The 16,725-nt window shown below is 50.5% G+C and overlaps 1 protein-coding gene across 36 annotated transcripts in view; it reads right to left on the reverse strand.

The window, feature by feature from the left end:
• ANKRD11 (ankyrin repeat domain containing 11) overlaps positions 1 to 16,725 on the reverse strand; it is a 229,705-nt gene that overhangs the window by 106,638 nt on the left and 106,342 nt on the right. For 2 of the 36 annotated variants that reach the window (XM_063797523.1, XM_063797505.1), the window contains one exon: positions 2,416 to 2,574. The exons of the other annotated variants lie outside the window; for them this stretch is intronic. The gene's annotated coding sequence lies outside the window, so the exon portion shown is untranslated. The remainder of the gene's footprint in view (positions 1 to 2,415; positions 2,575 to 16,725) is intronic. 36 annotated transcript variants of the gene reach the window in all.

Raw genomic sequence — 16,725 nt, forward strand, 5'->3', positions numbered from 1 at the left:
GCCTTCCAGGCAGCTCAGCGTCACCGCACAGATTTGACAAATGACCAACTGAAGCCTAGGACGCCCAGGTGAGCTCAGCATCCTCCCCTGACCTGCACCCACCTGGCCTTGTTCCTCCACGGCAGGACCCGAGAGCAGAAGGGAGCTTTCATCACGGTGACTGCTCTGCTGGGAAAGGTTTCCATGATGCTGGTCAGAGGCAGCCGAAGATGGCAGCAACCTCCCTGCCGATGTCAGCCCCAGACGACCCCCAGGCCGGCTCCTGAGTGCTCAGTACAGAAGCCTCTCAAAAGGCCAAGCCTCCATTCACCCCACGGCACTCAACACACCCAAGAACAGAACCCTGCAGGCGCCACGAGACACCCAAGAACCAAGCCCTGCGGACACCACGAGACAACCCTAGGGCTCCGTCCCTTGCTTGAGATCTCCTAGTTGAGAAAAATGTGTTTGGCAATATTATAGCTGCCCCATCTCATGACAAAGGAGACTTGTTCAGGTGAGAAATGTTCAACTACGTGCTCGCTTACTGAAAACCGCCGAGGGGGAAGACGGGACGAGCGTCTTGACTTTCAGGGTGCACGTAAGTGGCTGGTCCCACCAAGGAAGTGCCAGAAAAAGATGCAACGACTCTCACTACCTCCCAACACTTTCGCAAATACTCACTGAAGAAAGGCCACCTACACAGAGAGGCAGGTTCAGCATGACACCACTGGGCAATTCTCACAGAACAGAAACAAATAAAGAATAAGAAAGAGATGACAGACAAGCACCGCCAGTGTCCATTCTACCATTTGGTGTCGTTTTATGTCATTTAAATCAAGTCATTCCCTGCACAGCCAGGTGTCCAGTTGCTCGGCACATGGAGGCCAGAGCCACAGAAGGGGCCGCTGACGCCAGCAGCTTCTCTCTGGTGCCCAGGCTATGTGGTCTGTAGTCTGTGCACCACCCACAGATGAGTTCTCTCAAGGACCAGCTCAGATTCCGCCATGCTGCAGGAAGGTCCAGGCAGGCGCCGCTCCCCACATTCAAGGGTGCTGTGCACTCCCTGCCCACATGACGACACCCGAGGAGGGGTGTGGAGGGCGATGCAGACTCCCCCCTGCACCCCCTCAGGATGACTAGATGGATAGGAGAGGTGGTCTCGGGTGTGGAGGGCGATGCGGACTCCCTCCTGCATCCCCTCCTGCATCCCCTCAGGATGACGGAGAGGAGAGGTGGTCTCCATCAAGGCCACGCCCTCTGCCCAGGCCAGCAATGTCCATCATGTTCCTGAGCAAACCGAGCTCTTCCACAGGAGGAAAGGGAGGTAGACCTGGTGACCGTGTGACTCCACTGGCATCAAGAGGAACTCTACTGACTGGCCTGTTACAGAACAGGAGGCTGCTCCATAGAAATCAGCTGGAAGAAAGAACCCACAGAGGCTCTAAAGATGGGACCGGTTTGTCACGGGCCAAGAACATGGTGAAGCCAGGACTGAGCACTCACACTGAAACCAGTGGGTCCCCAGGTGGACTGAGGAACCACAAGGACCACCACGGCGGGCACCCGGCCCTCACATGCACACACGGGCAACTTTACAACCTGGCCTGGGAAGAAGGACCGGCGCCCACTCCCAGGAGGAAAAGCAGCGGCAGCGCACAGCAAGATGGATCCTGACACTCAGAGCTGGGGAAAGAGCCACACGTCCTCCTGCAGCCCGAGCCTCTCGCTGAGATTAAGAGGGGCTCTGGGGCAGGCGGGGGCGGCGGCAGCGCCCAGCGATGGATGCGGCCACCACTGCAGGGCCTGCCGCCGGTGTGGAGAGCCCGAGTCACGGAGCCCCATGCTGCCCCTCACAGCACGGACGGGGTCAGCAAGGCAGTGGCCGGCGGAGTGAGAGACGGCTCAGGGCACCAGCTGCCCACTGAGTCACTGTGAGAAGAGCGAAGGCCAAGGCTTGTGAAGGTTTCCAGCTGACAGAGACGCCACTGAAACATGAGCTGGTAAAACAAGATGATGTTGGAGATTTACTAAAATACTAACATTAAGATATTAATACTAAAAATTAAAATACTGAAATTAAAAAATGTTTAAAGAAAGAACAAAATTTTTTTGAAAACATGAACAAGTGCAAGGAGGAGATGGATCAACCCGAGCTGGTCAAATGCTAGTAAACGCTGAGCCCGGGGACCCAGGACACTGTTCTCTCAGATTTTGTGACTGAAGATATTCCCCACGCAAAGTTAAACAAATGTTGAGAGTCAGAAAGTTACCCTGTGGCAGGGACTCACTGAAAGTTACTTCCTACAGCTCCTGCACCACCCGTTCATCAGTGGTCCCCGTCCACGGACCCCGGAAGCTCCCAGGTGACCCAGTCCACCTCAGAGAGTATCACCCACAGAATGCAAGCTGACTGGTGTGTGCCTGCCTACGTACATACACCCCGAGGAAGGCACAGCACCCACAGTACGTGCGTTCACTGCAAGGAAAGAATCTTCCAGTCACCGTTCCTCTGTCCCCATTGTCGCTGTCATAAAGAACTCTTCTCCCGCTGCATATCACCGGGGTTCAAATAAAGCCCTTCTGAGGGATGCCCTGTGGGAATGACAGAAGCAATGGAAAAGGCCTTCACAGATCGTCCAATGCAAATGGAAAACTAAGACGTTTACCCAAGATTGTGAAGCAATTTAATAGCTGAACTTGAACAAAAACACCTATTTCCAAAATTATCCCCAGATAAGTGGTAAGGCTGTGGTAAGCGGCAGCATCCAACACAGCAACACCGGACCCCTGGCTAGAATAACCCACACAGTGATACGGACGCGCAGGAAGCTCATTCCAAAACACACGCCTTCCACCGGGGGCAACCCCAACAGGGAGCCAGGCCACCCTCTCCAGCCACGCCAGCACCGCAGTCCACCCAGCTGCTCCTTCGAGCCGTGCACGGCCTGAGTCACAGGAAAAGCCCAGTTCTGCTGAGTGGACGGCTGCAAGGGGAGGCTAAATATGGCTCATAGCAGTAACAGACACCAGCGATTCAAGAGAAAACATCGGCATCTGACTGAGGCTGACGTCGGAAGTTCACATTCCCACGAGCTGCTTTACTTTACGAAATGAAAACATCATGTAACTCTCGCTGATGCATAAGGAAGACCTGCAGGAACGCTGCAGACACAACCCCACGCGGGAGGCATGCACACGACACCCCTCCCACACCTACCTGGGATGCCCCAGGAACCCAGCACCCAGGGACACCTGACAGACGCCTGTGTAGGGTTACAAGATTGGTAGAACCTTATTCTTACTTTTAGTTAGAGCTGCTATTAATTGCACTTGACACAGAGGTGGGGCCTGAGTCTTGGCAGGCGGTCCACACGGGACAGGGTCATCAGGAGTGACCACCAAGCAGGCTGGGGCCCTGGCCCACTCGACATCTCCAGAAGGGTCTGACGACCACAATACCTGCAGGACAGGAGCTCCGCACTTCTGCAAAGCCAGAGTGGAGACAACACGCAAGTGTGAGGCCCGCAGAGAGGGGTGTTAACCCGAGACAAAAATGATCAATAGTTTTACTGGTGATTTTCTTCACCCTCCCCTCTCCCCATGACATCCCTTAAAGAGATCCTTTATTCACGGCAATTCTTTTTAAAAACATTAATATCAGACTTTAAAGATTTACAGTATTTTCATAGAAATCAATGAGATTTTATGCTTATTGAACCTAGTAATTCTCTTCACTTAAAAAATATTCCTAGAGAGCCGAGGTCAGCGAGTTATGGCTCACCATGTGTTTTTGTAAAAAAAAAAAAAAAACATAATCACACTCACCTGTTTACATAAAATCTATGACTACTTCTGTTCTACATGGGCAGAGCTGAACAATACAACAGGAACTGTACATCCAGAAAAGCCTAAAATACTACTAATCGGCCCAGTACAGAAAAAGCCTGTCAAGCCCTGCTCTGTGAGAGAATTCAGAGCCGATGGCCTCTGCTGGCCGCTGTGTGTGTGAGCTACACTCTGTCCTATGCTTCCAGGATGCGCCATCTACAGAGCAACCTCAGGAGAGCTGTGGGAACAGCTGCTCGGGCCATCTCCCGGGTGCTAGAATCAGAGGAGAAAAGCTCCTCCAGAGAGCATCGGGAAAAGCACTTCAACTCTGCTCAGGTAAGGACCAGAAAAAAACAGGAACTAAAACATGCCAGCTGAAGAACTCCATGATGAACATGGACACACACGTGTGCACAGAGCTGACCCCGAACACCACGGCTTGCCTGCACACAGCAAGTCACCCATCGATTTGTTTTCAACAAATACACTGAAAAACTTATTAGAGATTTGTGACCATTTGGAAAGAATTACAAACCATACAGCCCAGGAATACCGAAAAAAGTCAGAAAAAGTATGTCATGAATGTACAAAATATATATAGATATTAGTCTATCATTTCCTACCATAAATTATACACAAATTATAAAAAATTAAAAGCCTATAAATACTTACAGTCTGTACATGGCATCGTTCAGCAGAGGGAAACGTAAACAAACGTAACGTCGCAGGCTCAAGCAGAACTGTATACAACTCAGTGCGGGACATACCACATTGCACGCTGTAATGATCTCACAGCCACAGCCTGTGCTACCGCGGTGAGCTCAAGTGCGTCGGTATCCGCTTAAAACACCGTGTGACACTAATCGTCTCCGCGTGAGCAGCTGGTCTCTCCAGAAATTGTGTATCACAGTAAACAAATTATCTCAAGCCTTAAGCTAGTTGCGGTAGCATGGGCCTGGAGTCCCAGCTACTCAGAAGGCTGAGATAAATGGATCATTTGAGCCCGGGAGTCCAAGACTGCAGGGCACTATGGTCATGCCTGTGACAAGCCGCTGCACTCCCACCCAGGCAACACAGCAAGACTCTATCTCTTTTTTTTTTGGAGATGGAGTTTCACTCTTGTCGCCCAGGCTGGAGTGCAGTGGCACGATCTTGGCTCACTGCAACCTCTGCCTCCGAGGCCCAAGCGATTCTCCTGTCTCAGCCTCCCGAGTGATTACAGGCGCCCGCCACCACGCCCAGTTAATTTTTGAATTTTTAGTAGAGACAGGGGTTTCACCATGTTGGCCAGGCTGGTCTCAAGCTCCTGACCTCAAGTGATCCGCCCAGCCTCAGCCTCCCAAAGTGCTGAGATTACAAGCATGAGCCACTGCACCCAGCCGACTCCGTCTCTTAAAAAAAAAAAAAAAAAAAGCCTCTTGCAGTTCTCAAGTCTTTTTCATTGTGTTTACTCAATACCATAAACCCTAAATGACACCACAGACCCACACAAAGTGCCACTAGCGATGCTGGCAGTGCTCCCAAGAAGCAGAGCTCCCAGGAGTTGTGACTTTAGGAAAAGCTAAACTTGCGTGACGCGCCGCAGCCTGTGCTCTGCTGTGGATGCTTTTCAAAATGGATAAATCCAGCAGAAGGGCCATCACAAAAAAAGAACAGGACATCCGTGAAGCCATCACCGCAGCTACAGCAACAGGCTTGAAAAATTTTTTGTGAAATACCTTTTTATCTCACTGAAAACGCAGCTTTAAAATTAATTCCCAAACAGCACGGATATATGAAAATGTGTGGGTGCAGGATTGCTATAAGAAAGGCAAATACCAATAGACTCTAGTCTGATTCCAGAAAAGTGAAGCCATTATACAACAACTGAAAGTAAAAGGAAGGGGAAGGAGCTGGAGAAGTGGATGCCAGCAAAGGATGGTTTGATAGTTTTAGAACGTTTGGCTTTAACAATGTCAAGAGAACAGGAGAAGCAGCTTCTGCCAACCAAGAGGTAGCAGATGAGGTCCCAGACACCATGAGGAATATCATCGAGGAAAAAGGACATGTGCCTGAACAGGGTTTTGTTTTTGTTTTTTTGAGTCAGACTCTTGTTCCGTCACCCAGGCTGGAGTGCAGTGGCATGATCTCAGCTCACTGCAACTTCCACCTGCTGGGTTCAAGCTATTCTCCTGCCTCAGCCTCCCAAGTAGCTGGGACCACAGGCGCCCACCACCATGCCCGGCTAATTTTTGTATTTTTAGCAGAGACGAGGGTTTCACCATGTTGGCCAGGCTGGTCTCAAACTTCTGGCCTCAAGCGATCCACCCACCTTGGCCTCCCTAAGTGCTGGGATTACAGGCGTGCGCCACCACGCCTGGCCCTGCCTGAACAGGTTTTGAATGCAGGTGAAACTCCCCTATTCTGGCGAAAAAAATCCTGTAAGAACATTTGTTAGTAAGAAAGAGAAGCGAGCACTGGGATAGAAGGCAAGAAGGGATAAGCTAATGCTACTGTTTTGTGCAAATGCAGTAGGGTTTATGATAAGGACTGCCTTTATCTATAAAGCTGCCTACCTCAGAACCTTGAAGGGAAAAGATAAACACCAGCTGCCAGGTATTTGGTTTTGCAACAAGGCTAGAAAGAACCCCTTTTTCCGGACTGCTTCCATTGATGCTTTGTCCGTGAAGTCAGGAAGTACCTTGCCTTGCCAGTAAGGAACTGCCTTAAATTTTCTTTTGACAATGAACAATGCCCTTGGTCCCCCAGAACCCCGTGAGTTCAACAGCAGAGGCGTCAACGTGGTCTTCCTGTCCCCACACACAGCGTATCTAATTCAGCCTCTAGATCGGGGTCATAGGACCTGTAAGGCTCATTACACACAGCATGCTATGGAAAGGATTGTCAACATGGGAGAGAGAGAGAGAGAGCATCATGAGTGTCTGGAAGATGACACCATGAAAGATGCCATTATTGTTATAGAGAAAGCCATGAAAGCTGTCAAACCCAAAACAATGAACTCCTGCTGGAGAAAACCATGTGTGGAGGTTGTGTCTGATTCCACAGGGTTTACAACAGCCAATCAAGGAGATCATGAAGAGACTGCGGACATGTGGGCCGGGGCAGGGGGGCTGGGGGGCAGGGAGGGATGAAGGGTTTCATTTCAAAACTCAAGAGCTAAGAGATACCACACCAGAGAAATTAGAAGACAACCTGGTGGCGATGAGTGCTTCTGACCCACACCAGGTGACGAGGAGGAGGTAGCAGCAGTGACAGAAAACAAAGTGACATCAGACCCTCCTGCAGAGGGGAGGGGTTCCCACGACTCCCACCCGCTTTTAACTTCTTGTACAACACACACCTGTCTGTGACATGGGCACTGAAACTAAAGCCAACAGTGAGGGAGGACTGTGACCATACAGGAACATTTCTAGAGAAATGACGAAGCACTTCGTAAGTTACACCAAATGCGCCTGCCTCTCCTGCCTCCCCTTCTACCTCTTCCACCCCCGTCCCACGAGAACAGCATGACCACCCCCTCCTCCTTCTACTCAATGAAATGATGAGGATGAAGACCTTCATGATGACCCACTTCCACTTAATGAATAGTAAACATATTTTCTCTTCCTTATGATTTTAACAACACCTTCTTTTCTCTAGCTTACTTTACTGTAAGAATACAGTATACAATACATACGACATATAAAATATGAGGGGCATGGTGGCTCACACTTATAATCCCAGTGCACTGGGAGGCCGAGGCGGAAGGATCACTTGAGCCCAGCAGTTTGAGACCAGACTGGGCAACATGGCAAGCGAGACTCTGTCTCTTGAAGAAGCGGGGAAAAAAAGTGCTTTGTATATGTCAGTGTTGGATTAAAATGTGTTGACTGTTTATGTGATCAGGAAGGCTCTGGTCAACAAAATTAAATACTCGGGGTATAAAAGGTTATATGTGGACTTGACTGTACCAGGGGTCAGTGCCACTAATCCCCAAGTTGTTCAAGGACCAAACATATATAATGATTTCATCAACGTGTATGTCAACCATATTGATTAGGTCAATATTGATTTGTAATTCTTGATAATAATTTCAAATCATGGCATTGAAGCCTAACCACAAAAACCTCCTCAGAAAATAGCAAAAACGTAGAGCTTTAAAGATATTAAGCTAAATGTATGTGCTATAAGGCTACAGATACAGCAGGCTGGAAATAGTCTGGCTGAGAACACACAACTGGCCAGCATGACTAGCAAGTGCTCAAGTAGCTTCTCTTGTTTGAAGACACTGGTGTACACAAAGATTTCTGCCTCCTGGGTTCAAGCAATTCTCCTGTCTCAGCCTCCCGAGTAGCTGGGATTACAGGTTTGTGCCACCATGCCTGGCTAATTTTTTGTCTGTGTATTTTAGTAGAGACGGGGTTTCATCATGTTGGCCAGGCTGCTCTCAAACTTCAGGCGCTGTGGTTTAAAACTCTTTTATCCATGTTTTAAGGGGTTGATGGGTGGGGCGAGGTGGGGAAGGGCTTTCCAAGGCTGAAAACCTTTTCAGGGGTTGGTGGGTGGGGCGAGGTGGGAAGGGCTTTCCAAGGCTGAAGACCTTTTTGGGTCAAGGTTCTGACGGCACACTGGGGAGCGTCAAGACGCCTCCTGCAGTCGTAGACAAGCCGGGCTGAGGCATTCACTGTCGCTTAGAACTGAAAACTTAGGGTCGTCCATGCCCAAAACGTCGGCAGTGCGGACCAGCCCCAGGAAGGCCTTTCTCACTGGCTTCTAGAAGGTGGGGCCGGCCCCCATGCCTGCCCCGGCACACGGCCATTCTGGGAGCTGCTGGCAGCCAGCGGGCTAGAAGGGGTGCACACCGTCTGTATGTGCGTCACAGGCTCATGCTTTTTTAATCCTATCTTGAAAACTTAGGGCTTTCTCACAAAGACCTTGTGCCAGTTCCTAAGTGGAACAACAATTTTATAAAATAATTTTAAATGGCTCAAATCAAGTGTTACCAGTGAACGGGGCTTTCATTATATGTCGAAAGCTGACCATGGGGAACAGGCCCACAGGGGCCTCCTGCTCCACACCCTGTCAGGGCATCCAAAACCAGCTCATGTAACTCTGCTTTCCAGGAGTCCAACTTGAACATTTTTTTAAAGAGACAAAGTCTTGCTCTGTCGCCCAGACAGAGCTCAGTCACGGCTCACTGCAGCCTCAACCTCCTGGGCTCAAGTGACACTTCTGCCTCAGCCTCCTGGCTCCAACTTGAGCTTACAGTTTTCTGCTCCACCACTGCTCTCTGCCTCCCACCTCCAGGTGACTGGGACGCGAGCGCCCCAAGCAGCACGGAAGAGCTCCGTGCAGTGCACAGATTTGCGAAGAACGTGTTGGTTCTTGTGATTCACAAAGAACTTGGACTGAGTACAACGGGCAAAGAAGATGTCAGCTGTATTCTTAACATTCTGTTCAGCAAGAAGAGTATATATAATAATTTCCCAAAAAATATAATTTTTGAAAATGCAGAAAAATAAAAAATTTAGAAAGAAATACACGGCTGCAGACACTGACCTTTTCAGTTTTCCAATCATCATTTCTCAAAACACACACTTTCATCTCTATTTACCAAACACTATTTTCTGCATCTCCAAACCCCTCAAGCTTCAATCCAGGTCCAAGTATCAATGGGTATATATGAAGCTCCTCTGCCACCAGAAATTCACTATGGAAAGATGTTATTTCTGGTACCCCAGTTGCAAAACAATGATGCCTTTTTTTTTCTTTTTGAGACAGAGTCTCATTCTGTCACCCAGGCTGGAGAGCGATGGCGTGATCTCGACTCACTTCAACACCCACTTCACAGGTTCAAGCAATTCTCCTGTCTCTGCCCCCGGAGTAGTTGGTATTACAGGCATGTGCCACGACGCCTGGCTAATTCTGTATTTTTAGTAGAGATGGGGTTTCTCCATGTTGGCCAAGCTGGTCTCAAACTCCTGACCTCAGGTGATCCACCCACCTCGGCCTCCCAAAGTGCTGGGATTACAGGTGTGAGCCACTGCGCCCAGCCCAATGATGCCATTTTAACTCCTTTTCTCCTAAGTGGATTAGAGCTCCCTGAGCCTTCAGATAGCTTCCTTGGGGCTACTCCAGAGAACGACCAGCAGTCTCCACCTGCATAAGAAACGGGACACAGGGCACGAAGAGCAGCCCCAGGACCCTGCCCGCTGCCTTGGGACTTGTGAAAGCATTTTTTGTGTAATGCCAAACAGGTCTTTGTTAAAAGACAATAACCAATAGGAGACAGGTTTCTAGATCTGCAGAAACTCTAGAAATAAATGAAGGAAAGCCTGACGAGTACCTGCCTGCTTTCCAGGGAAGAGAAGTGAGCAAAGGCAGAGGAGAAGCTGGAGGCCTCGTGGGGCGTCTCCTGCACGGGCAGCAGGGCTGCGTAACCACCACGAGCACTGGGGCTTATGGGAGGAAGGAGTGTGTGCAGTTCCGGCCCCAAAGGTGACCAGGCCTACACGGGGCAATGCAGCTCAGAGGTCGTGGGCAGCGGACAGCTGAGGCAGGCAGACGGAGCACACATCCCTGCTTCCCAGTGTGGGCCCACTCTGCTGGGCAAGGTTCTAAGGGGCTCCGAGTGAAGCCCCTGAGCACACGGTAAACAATCGATCCAAAAAGGGGTGAGAAGGGCGGCTGGGCGAGGTGGCTCACGCCTGTCATCCCAGCACTTTGGGAGGCCGAGGCAGGTGGATCATTTGAGATCAGGAGTTTGAGACCAGCCCGGCCAACATGGCGAAACCCTATTTCTACTGAAAATTAAAAAATAAAAATAATAAGCTGGGCATGGTGGTGTGCACCGGTAATCCCAGCCACTGGGGAGGCTGAGGCAGGAGAATTGCTTGAACCCAGGAGGCGGAGGTTGCAGTGAGGCAAGAATGCGCCACTGCACTCCAGCCTGGGCTACAGAGCGAGACTCTGCTGCAAAAAAAAAAAAAAAACAAACAAAAAACAAAAAGGGGTGAGAAGGGCAAGCAAGAGTTCAGACTATTAGAAGCAAGACACCAAGAAACTCCCAGACACCAACACCTACCAGTTTAGGGTTATTGTATAAGGAGCAAGAGCTTTTCACATTGTAACAGCCCCAACATTAAATCATCAATAAAAAGCAAAATGAGGGTAAGCATTCTAGTTTATAAAACATGCACTATGATTTTCTAATTATCCAAACAAGTAACTCACATGCGATGATACACTTTCCAACAAGAGGAGAACAATGAAAGGTGTCAACATCCCCCAACATGCCTGTCACAAATGCGCATCACAGAAACCCACCTTCAGAACTCTCATCAGGAAACAGATGCCCTCTGCTACTCACATTCAGACTGGAGAATACCTGTCAGCATATACACCCCTCCTTACCGAATTTATACACTTTGTGAACAAGTGTTCCCCGAGCACGTTGACCCCACGCGAATGGGGGGAAGAGCAGAGGTCAGATGAGACCTAGGAGGGCATAACTTACAGCCTCTGCCACAGGCCACTCACGTGGTGACCACAGTCCAGCCGACTGCACTCTCAGGCTGTGACCTCTCCACGGGGCTCAGACTGTATCTAGTTCTATCTTCAATGTCGTGTGTCTGAGATCGTTTAATTAAAAGTGCTTTACAAACCGTGCAAGCAGCCAGCACGACTGTCCAGGCCCAGGGAAGGTGATGGGAAGGAGCCAGTGACTGGGGCCCAGGCAGGCGCCACCACAACGGGCGAGGGGACGCGGCCTCCCAGCAGCTGGGCACACCCAGGGGACAGAGAGTCTGCTCCCACCCATCTCCTCTTTCCCCTGGAGCCCTTGAACCCATCAAATGGATTTAAGGCCACTGACCAGGGCAGGAGTGACCCAAGCAAAGTTAAAAGGTATCTAGAAATTCCTTGAGCCTCTAACTGCATCTTAAACTAGGCAGCCGGGCACCCGAAGTCTAGAAATATATATATATATATATATATATATATATATATATAATTTTTTTTTTTTTTTTTTAAAGACAGAGTCTCGTTCTGTCACCCAGGCTGGAGGGCAATGGTGCAATCTCGGCTCACTGCCACCTCCGCCTCCCAGGTTCAAGCAATTCCCCTGCCTCGGCCTCCTGAATAGCTGGGATCACAGGTGCGTGCCACCAAGCCTGGCTAATTTTTTGTATTTTTAATAGAGACGGGATTTCACCATGTTGGCCAGGCTGGTCTCGAACTCCTGACCTCAAGTGATCCACCTTGATCCATCCACTTCGGCCTCCCAAAGTGCTGAGATTACAGGCCTGAGCCACCACACTCGGCCGACAAATAAACGTTTCCCCCCCTCCAGTAGATGGGGTCTCACTATGTTGCCCAGGTTGGTCTCAAACTCCTGGGCTCAAGTAATCCTCCTGCCTGGCCTCCCAAAGTGCTGAGATTATAGGTGTGAGTCAACTGTGTTCAGCTGAAATAAACATTTAACCACCACCTTGACATCATATCCAAGAAACAAAAGTACAGTTTCCTTTGTTTGTCTGTTTTTTGAGACAGAGTTTCACTCTTGTTGCCCAGGGTGGAGTGCAGCGGCATGATCTCGGCTCACTGCAACCTCCGCCTCCCAGGTTCAAGCAATTCTCCTGCCTCAGCCTCCCGAGGAGCTGGGATTACAGGCGTGAGCCACCGCGCCCGGCTTGTAAAGCGTAACTTTTAATAAAGGTAGTTATTCAATTATGCCATGTCATATACCTCTCTCGTCTGGATTCAACTTTCACACCACTGTAATATAGGTTTTAAAAGCTGGGTGTGCTGGCTCATGCGGACCCACAGCCTAAGGCCAAACAGCCGCCTGTGCTGCTGAGTAAAGGGAGCGGTGCGAGGTCACCTCAGGGAGGAAGAGGGAGGAGCCACAAGAGCAAAGTGTTCAGCTGGCTGAAAGCTCAAGATAACCGGCTCCGCCAGAAGCACTGCCATTAGGATTTCCAGGGAACCCCTCCTAGCCATGCCTGCCTGGCCGCTCTGGAGGGGCAGCAGCAGCCCCATACCAACGCTGACCTCCTGAGAGAACAAGACGAGGAGATCTGTGCCATGGCTGTCCCCACACTCTGGGATAATGTGAGTTCAGAAAGGCGCTGTATCTACCCTCCCTGATGGGCTCATTTCTGTCTCATTCAAAACCTCGGGGCCATGTCCAGTGGACGCTGCTGCCTCCTGTGTCTGCAAGAAGGAAGAGCCATGAAGTTCCCATGGAACAAAGCACGGCCAGGAATGGCCAAAGCCGAAGAGCCTCCCATGGTGTCACGTCCAGCCCCTGCCCTCGGACCAGCAACGCAGCAGACGGAAAGCCAAGAAGGCCCAATGCCAAGAGCCCAATCATGATAGCACCCAGAGGGCAAAGGTGCAGACTCCTCCCTCACTCCCACCTTTCCCGAACACCACCTCCAAGCTCCAGTCATACCTCTGTCTCACAAACACCCGCTAGGGCCTTGTCAAACTCACCTCCCACTGACGAAGGCGCTTCACAAAAGCATCTAGCAAGATAAAGAATCTGAAACTGGGAGGCTGAGGCAGGCAGGTCACCTGAGCTCAGCAGTTCAAGACCAGCCTGGCCAACATGGCAAAACCCTGTCTCTATTAAAAACACAAAAATTAGCCGGGCGTGGTGGCAGGCGCTTGTAATCCCAGCTACTCAGGAGGCCGAGGCAGGGAGAGTTGCTTGAACCCAGAAGGTGGAGGTTGCAGTGAGCTGAGATGTGCTCCTGCACTCCAGCCTGGGTGACAGAGCAAGACTCCATCTCAAAAACAAACAAAAACAAACATTTCTCAAGGCTGGGCACGGTGGCTCACGCCTGTAATCCCAGCACTTTGGGAGACCCAGTTGGGTGGATCACCTGAGGTCAGGAGTTCGAGACCAGCCTGGCCAACATGGCGAAACCCCATCTCTATGAAAAATACAAAAATTAGCTGGGCGTAGTGGTGCATGGCTGTAATCCCAGCTATGTGGGGGGCTGAGGCAGAGCAGAACGGGATGGGATGAAATGGGACAGGACAAGATGGGAATGGGACGAGATGGAAATGGGACAGGATGGAACGACATGGAAAAGGATGGGATGGGACTGGGATGGGATGGGATGGGATGGGAATGGGACAGGATGGGACAGGATGGGACGGGACGGGATGGGGCAGGACGGGGCAGGGCAGCTTCTGCAAGAAGGAGCCTCTGCACTGGCAGTGGCACTGACGGCTTCAAAGGAGCTGCGAAGACACAAACTACAGAAAGAATAGAACTCAATTCTTCCCTCCTTTTACCTCAATCAGGTGGCCTTTTGGTCTTACTGCATTTTTGGCAACCTGTATTTAACACCTACAGAAAAAGCAGGCCCACTAGACAGCCCAACAACAGAACCACTGGAGGTGAGAACATACGTGTGTAAGAACATGTGTGTGGGAGCACACAATGAGAAATAGTTATCTTTTTTTTTTTTTTTTTGAGACTAAGTTTCTGTCGCCCAGGCTGGAGTGCAGTGGCACAATCTCAGCTCACTGCAACCTCTGACTCCTGGGTTCAAGTGATTCTCCCGACTCAGCGTCCCAAGTAGCTGGAACTACAGGCACACACCACCATGCCAGGCTAATTTTTGTATTTTTAGTAGAGACGATATTTCACCATGTTGGCCAGGCTGGTCTTGAACTCTTGACCTCAGGTGATCCACCCACCTCCACCTCCCAAACTGCTGGGATTACAGGCGTGAGCCACTGCACCTGGCCTTGAGAAATGGTGTTTTTTTGTTTGTTTGTTTGTTTGATATGGAGTCTCCCTCTGTCACCCAGGCTGGAGTGCAATGGCCCGTCTCAGCTCACTGCACAGGTGTCTGCCACCATGCCCAACTAATTTGTGTATTTTTAGTAGAGACACTGTTTTGCCATGTTGGCTGGGCTGGTCTCGAACTCCTGACCTCAGGTGATCCACCCGCTTCAGCCTCCCAAAGTGCTGGGATTACAGGTGTGAGCCACCGGACCCAGCAGACAGAAATGGTTTTCTATGGCAGAGTATGTAAGAGAGAAGAGAGAACTCAAAGGGAGCCTGAAGCACCACCAGAACCTCCTGCCAGGGCCACCTGCTAATGGAGCACACCTCCGCCCCAGCCTGCAGAGCAGAATGAGCCCATCCACAAGCCAGCACCGGGCAGAGGGAAGGGCACCAGAGACACCGAGACCCTGTGGGTATCCCTGTGTCAGAGCCTCAAGCTGCTCCATACCAATTCTCCAACTCTACTGAGTGAGCAAGAAGACAGTCACCATATTCCCAACACAACACACTCACGATGATGCATTTCCACATTTCACTCAAATGCTTTAAAGATTTCAAAACTACGAATTCACTTTAGGTACAATCCAACACGTACAGTCTGCAAAGAAAACCCCACTCAGCACCACTTTCACGTCTGACGACAGAAAGCTAACGTGAGTGGCAGTGAGACCGTGCCAGAGCCTGCCTGCCTCACCCCCGCCGCTGCGCAGCCAGAGGCCGGGGATTAGGCCAGACACCAGCGGCTCGCCAAGAGCTCCATTTGTGAACGTTCCCTCCGTAGGCAATCCGGTGGTCCCCACTCCCAGGAGGTCACCACATGGATGCCAAACTTAGCACACAGCGGACAGCAGTCCAGAACTCCCTGGCTCAAGCCAGCCTCCCGCTCAGCCTCCCAGGTAGCTGGGACCACGGGTGTGCGCCGCCATGCCCGCAAACTGGGTCCAATTTGTCTGCAAGAGAAGCAAAGGGGATGCCAGGGCTTCTCCTATTCCTCAGATTTTCGTTTTTAAGTAAAGTCATTACAGATTAAGAAAATACAATACCGGCTTCCAATGAACAATTTATCTTTTAATGTAAGTTTAAAACAAAATGGAAATCCACACTACAAGTTTTCCATTAACATAATGACCAAATAAAAAATGACTCCATGTTAAAAATCAGTCACTTTTTTTTTTTTAAAGCTTGATTCTTAAGACAGACAATGCACTAATTCTCCCTTCTGAGGGCAGCACGACCAATTCCCAACATTACTCGTGTGTCCAGGGACCGTCCACACTGCCCTGCTGCCCCACCCTTTACCCAAGGAGACGCCAGAAACCCAGCCACTAGTCCCTAGCAAGAGGCCCTCTTTTCTCACCAGGGACAGTGGAGGATAGAGCCCGGCACACAGCATGAGGGTGTGGGGGAAAGGGGGCTCTTCTCTGGAAGGATGGCAGTGGCCCGCAATGACCTTGCATCCTGCAAGATGCCCGCGGGGGGGAGTGTATCCAAAAGCACCCTACAGGACACGAGTCAAGACAGAATCACAAATCTCATCTCGTCCAGGAAACTTGACTCCCTTACCTTCTGCTAGGTGGAAAAGCAGACACGCTTATAAGCTACTCAAGTTTTTTATTAAAACCATTGACTGTTGGATTGCATCAATCCAAAATAGCACTGTAGAATCCTTCCAGATGGCACAATGACTTGTAAACAGCATCTCCATAAAGCAGAAGCCTGAAGACTCAGTCCTATCACAGCCAGAGCTGCGTGCAAACGGACAAGCCCTGAGAAGTGTGCCAGCAAGAGACCCTGCCCCAGCTCCCCACGCCTCGACCACCGAGTCAAGGGCATGAAGCGCTTGGCAGTGAGGGCAGGAGGGTGGCCCCACCCTGGGAGCCCTGTATCGACTGGGTGCTCTGGAGGCCGCCCGTGGTGACAGGCCAGGGCTGCTTTCAGACATCCTGGAAGGTGCAGGAGCCACAGAAGGCCCCAGTGACATGGAGGAGGTGTCTGCCCTGCCAAGAGCAGGGAGGGTGGGAGAGGTAGGTCACACAGCCACCACCAAACAATGGTGAAGAAGGCCCACTAAGGACACTGCTCAGCAAGGAAACACACAGGAAGATCTGGAGTGCCAAGTTTAAAAAAAA

This window comes from Pan troglodytes, chromosome 18 (genome assembly GCF_028858775.2).
Source record: "Pan troglodytes isolate AG18354 chromosome 18, NHGRI_mPanTro3-v2.0_pri, whole genome shotgun sequence".
Classification (NCBI taxonomy): Eukaryota; Metazoa; Chordata; class Mammalia; order Primates; family Hominidae; genus Pan; species Pan troglodytes.